At 44.1% G+C, this 6,000-nt stretch overlaps 1 pseudogene; it reads right to left on the minus strand.

Moving 5' to 3' along the window:
* Positions 1-4,829: 4,829 nt before the first annotated feature.
* Positions 4,830-4,947, minus strand: LOC124709164 (annotated as a pseudogene).
* Positions 4,948-6,000: the final 1,053 nt, after the last annotated feature.

Genomic DNA, 6,000 nt, shown 5'->3' on the forward strand with positions numbered 1-6,000 from the left:
AGAGGGTCTCTTTTGCTTCCCTCCGAGACGGCGGATTTTCTACGGAGCGACCAGAATTTGGTCCAGTGCAGCCTCTGTCCCTTCTGCACAATGCGGTACTTTCCCTCGCAGTCCAACTCCTTTCAGACTCGAACGGTAAGAGGGTTCCTCAAGCAAACTGCCGACTAGGATCTGTTCCTGCGGTGGAGCCGCACGTGTAGCTTAACTAAGAGAAACTGTCCAAGAATGGAATAGTGCTCTCGCTACTCACAACGCTAATAAGACAAGCTAATTCACGCAAGGCACGTGGCATTCCTTGGAGTATAAGATCGAACCCACGTGTTAGTTGGAACCTTCGTAAACATTGGCCACATGATAAATATTAAAATCGCCCTACAATATACTAATAATGTCAATCTCATGGGTGCTTTACTATTATAAGCCAACGGATAATTTACTCAGTTAAACTGAGAAACTCTCTGCCATCCTAACTAATTCACTGTATTAAGCAAACGGTGGATCTACACTCTGCCTACCACGTGGCCACCAAGTCCACCTGTTAGCCTACTATTCAATTTAAATCTCGGGTCGTGACTACTATTCCCTTCCTTCACGATACAAAACTCCCAGAACACATAACAATATCACAAAACATGGAAACACATTACACATACCATGTTCTCGGCACTGGGGCGCTCATGCACAATGAACTTATAAGTCACACGTGCCTTTCTATCCAATCTCAAAACCGAATTGTATCTCACACACGCATCTTAATTTAAGATGCTTTACCAGCTGTGTCTTACCATTTCATCGTGCTCTTGTGCAGCACAGAGATTTACCATTACAAAGCTTCACACGATATCTTAAAATATTCAAAAGATTGTTAAATATTTCACACATGCACCTTAATTTAAAACCTATCCGGATTTCCTAACGCTGAAATAAAAGAGTTAGTATCGTTCTGGCTCATTTAACGTGAACTCACCAACCACGCCACGCATTTTCAGCGGAGCTACCTACCACGTCTATTGACCATAAAGTCCGCTGCCAGAGCCCCGTAGAACAGCACATCAGCCAGAATTCTTTGTTCGCCCCGGATGTCCTCCAAAGTATCTTAAGAGGAGCTCCCTTCTTGCTGCCAACCTTACTCATCTCTGCTTGACTAAGACCTGAAGTTGCGACTTGCTATTGCTCTCTTTGGAGCACCCTTAAATCTCTGTCCAGCAGACGCTATCGATTGCTGCAGTACTGAAATTGTGCTAATATCTTTCTCTCTCTCTCTCTCTCTCTCTCTCTCTCTCTCTCTCTCTCTCTCTCTCACACACACACACACACACACACACACACACACACACACACATACAACATGGAATATTGATTTATGCAATCACACAGGAAATGTAGGCTTTTTCAGGTGTTACATTAATAAATGACCGCTGGTTTTGCCTTCCTTGAGTTTGCTATTACATTTTCTGTTCTCACTGAGTTTACTTTTATTATTGTCATTGCACTTTCTACTCAAACTGAGTTTAATTCTATGAGAGGGTCCAAGCAGGGACCTCTCACCAACAGTCAGAAATTATTACAAATCATCACTCAATGCTCCCGATCTATGCTGCTTCGTCGGACTCCCTTTCGAGGACGGTGCCGACAAGCCATTGTCACACAGTAACGCTGTCTTCGCAATTTGCATTAACTTTTCGTTGTCACAGACACTTACATGTCAGCAAACTTCTGCTGCAGCAGAACTCCGCTTTCCTCTTGAACTCTGGTAGGCAAAGAAACAAAAGTCCTGGTAAATAAGAGAGCACCTGGGAGGAATTACTTTCTCCTCTTTGTAACTCTGGTATCACTTACGTTCAGAAACATTAAAGCAAATACTGCATTTTAAATACAAATATAGGTAATTTCGTTACATATGAAGGCTCTTACAATGAGCTCATGAAAACACGTTTCTTAATGTATGCAGTGAAATTTTGACTTTTAATTATCAGTTACTTACTAAATAGTTTCTGCGTCGTTAAGTGGCAAGACACAGTCTCATCTCTGCTGAATGCTTGAACTTCGCTCAACATACGGATATGTTCTCGACGTAGGAGAAGTGTGTGCCAGTCGTTACAGTGTCTTTGCTTGAGACAGTATGTGAATTAAGAGGTATAGGTAACGAGGAAAAATTGGGTATTCTGTGAGTTTACGGCGATATGAGAATAATTCCAAACACTCTACCAACTAATACGCAGAAAGGTATCACCATCGGTGACTCATTTCATAACAAAAGGTAGCAGTTACTTGTAAAAGTCTGTTCGGGATTGGCGGGATATGCTACAGAGGCAGAAAGAGTCAGGTTTGAGGGAATCTGAGCAGCATTCGTTTTATAAAAGCTACATTTACGTATTTGTTTTAATTGTAGGTCACCGTGGATCTAAATAGAGAATCAAACCTGGAGAGTTTTTCATGAAGACAAGAATGTAAAACCTGCCAAGAAATAAACACTTCCGTCTGACGATGTGAGCGGGCCCGAAAGTATTAACGGTGCAATAAAATCATTTATATAATTTTACGACTGGTTCCAGTACTTCCTACAGCGCAATTTATGAAAACACTTGCGGTGTTCTCTAACTATAACGAGTAAAATGGTATCATTTCTACCTGTCACATGTGTGACAGAAAAGTGTGGTATGACAAGACGAAATGTATAATAATTTAGTACATTCTCACAAAACTGCCTTAAAGAACTTTGTCCATAGTGTTCTGAGACTTTCAAGAGTATACCAAACTCAAAGAATTGCAGCATCCGTAACATACAGATTCCCAGGAAGTTATGGTGTATGGGTCACCACGTGAAATCACAGAGTGTGCGCTGCGAAGACAGGAGTGACGACGCAGCAAAGGGATCGGTACGTTCTCGCAGTAGACACTTTCATCTGCTGGTGTTAGCGTGAGCTCGCCAGGAACCAGTGATACCGCGTGTGTAGATGGCCAGGTCTCAGTCAACCCCCCCCCCCCCCCCAGGCCAGGTCGCGCCCTAGGTCAGGTATTATACCTCTCCCTCCTTCCCGCCACGGCGCCTTCCTTCACCCCCACCCGAAACTCCTCCTAGGAGGTAGTCTCCCTCCTTGCGCAGTCCGATTTCAATAACAGCAGCATCTGCCTCTGGAAGCGCCTCTCGCCAGGTCAGCCATAAATCACCGGCATTTGGAAAATTACGACGGACGCTCGTTTCTCGGTCCTTCGTTGCTGCGGCCCGTCATATTGCGAGATACCTCAAATGTTACTCTGCACGCTTGCATCATACGTATTTCCTGTTGCATTTGTTATATGAAGCAGGACACGGATATAACGTAGTTTTAAAAAATCTTTTGTGCTTATTTTTGCGCTGCAAATCCGAAATCGAGTGGCAGTTGAATATACAAAGAAAAATTAAATATCAAAAACTGCATAGCTGTACTTATTTTTCATTCAGACTATCAAATTTTAAAACCTGCTCACTTGCGTATTCCACAACTGCAGGAACTACTCATTCAAATATCAGAAATGTGCTACTTAGGTATTGTATGTCTCATGACAAACGTGTCCATTGTCTCAAGGCATTCCACTACAGTAATAAAATACACAAGACAATATGATTTTTGAGCCGAAGTAAGTCTGAATCTGACCGTATCGACAGCTAAATAAAATAATGATCGCAGATGTGTGTTACACAGAGAAATTACTAACATTTCTGCCGCGCGGGGTCGCTGCGCGGTCAGGGGCGCCTTGCCACGGTTCGCGCGGCTCCCCCGTCGGAGGTTCGAGTCCTCCCTTCTTAGCGTAAGTTACTTTAAGTAAGATTAAGTAGGGGGTAAGCCTAGGGACTGAAGACCTCAGCAGTTTGGTCCCATAGGAATTTATCACAAATTTCCAAATTTTTTGCTAACAGTTGTGACCGATTTCCAACATCACCAGCACAGAATATTTCGAAATATTAATTACCGTTCCTGCCTACCTTTTAGGCGACACATCAGGTATTTCCGTGTAGTCAATTGTGCACTGCCTATCAGAAAATACTACTTACATGGAGAGAGGCCAGAGTAGCTGACCCACAAGACTCTGGTTCGAACATCCTTTACTCGAGATATTATAGGCTGACACTATCTTCTGTATCGCACAACTGCATTTTTCTTTTTGAGCTACACTTTTGCCATTCGGAATTTGCAATTGGAGAGTTAACGGTGAGTACACTACGTCTAGTAATTATTTCTTTTCCTGTCGCCGTACGCTTTGCACCACTACAAATATATGTACAGTCATTAACTTTCGGAAGATCACGAAATATTGGAGTAGAAACATTTGGTCTAAATTTGATTAAACTGTTTATTATATGTTCGAAACAGTATATAAAAGAAGATTTCCTACTTATCATTCACACGACCATTAATGACTTGAGTAATTTTCTACATCGACATACATCCTCTGTTTACTGATATCGTCGTACAATCCACTGCTGTCGCAAAATATTACTAATCTTGTTTACGTGCCTCAATAGCGTTGGAATAGTAGCCCAGATAGGAAGTAACTGCTTCCTATTAGTGTCAATCGTCATCTTTGAACAAAATGGGGTTACTTCCGTGCTCAATGAGTTCTAAACTAAAAAATTAGACTCCTCCCGAACAGGCCATGAAGGCCCAACGGTACCGACCGGCCACCATGTCATCCTCAGCCCATAGGCGTTACTGGATGCGGATACGCAGGGGCATGTGGTCAGCACACCGCTTTCCTGGCCGTATGTCAGTTTCCGAGACCGGAGCCGCTACTTCTCAATGAAGTGGCTCCTCAGTCTGCCTCAGAAGCGCTTAGTGCACCCAGCTTGCCAACAGCGCTCGGCAGACCGGATGGTCATCCATCCAAGTGCTAGCCCAGCCCGACAGCGCTTAGCTTCGGTGATCTGATGGGAACCAGTGTTACCACTGCGGCAAGGCCGTTGGCCCTCAGTAAGTTCGCTCTGCTCATATTTTCTTCGGTCGACATGTTATCCTTATACATTATACTAATCTCTTGGGCTCATATCCGAGTTCCTACCCAATATTGCCAGGGATTTGTACATTGGCGCCAAACGAAATCCTGGTCAGTTGTGATGCTGTATCGTTATTTACGAAAGTGCCACTCAGTGACGCTCTGGAGCACATCGGTTCCATGTTCCCGCAAGACATCATAAAGCTCTTCCATGCAGGTCTCACCACGAGCTATTTCATGTGGAATGGCGATTTCTACGAACAGCTGGAAGGCGTCGCCATGGGTAGTCCTCTCAGTCCAGTGGTGGCCAACGTCTTCATGGAACAATTCGAAGCACAGGCACTGGACTCGGCGACTTGCAAACCTAAGGTGTGGTACAGGTACGTCGATGATACTTTCGTGGTGTGGAGCCATGGTGAAGAACAGCTCGGTGAATTCCTGAGACACTTGAACAGCCTCCATGCCAACATAACATTTACCATGGAAGTAGAAATGGACAAGAAACTGCCATTTCTAGATGTGCTGGTCACAACGGACGGCGAAAACACTGGGACACAGCGTGTATCGAAAACCGACACACACGGACCGATACCTGCACAAACTGTCAAACCACCACCCGAGCCAGAAAAGAGGCATGATTAGTACGCTCGTAACGAGAGCAGGACGAATATGTGAGCCTCAACACCTCAAACGTGAAATGCAACACCTGGAAACTGTTCTGAGGAGCAATGGGTACTCAACAAATTACATTAGAAGTGTAACAGAGCCAAACACTCGCCGAAGTAAGGAACCAGAAAAAGAAATGTCGGGTACGGCCTTTCTGCCATACATTCCCAGAGTGACGGACAGAATCGGCCGTATATTGCGCAAACAAGGCGTAAAGACGATTTTCAAACCGACAAGGAAGATCAAAGAGTGTCTTAGATCGGCGAAGGAGAAAAGAGACCCACTTGCAATGTCGGGAATATACCGTATACCATGCACATGCGGAAAAGTTTATGTCGGAATGACTGGACGATCAATTAA

This window comes from Schistocerca piceifrons, chromosome 7, assembly GCF_021461385.2.
Source record: "Schistocerca piceifrons isolate TAMUIC-IGC-003096 chromosome 7, iqSchPice1.1, whole genome shotgun sequence".
Lineage (NCBI taxonomy): Eukaryota > Metazoa > Arthropoda > Insecta > Orthoptera > Acrididae > Schistocerca > Schistocerca piceifrons.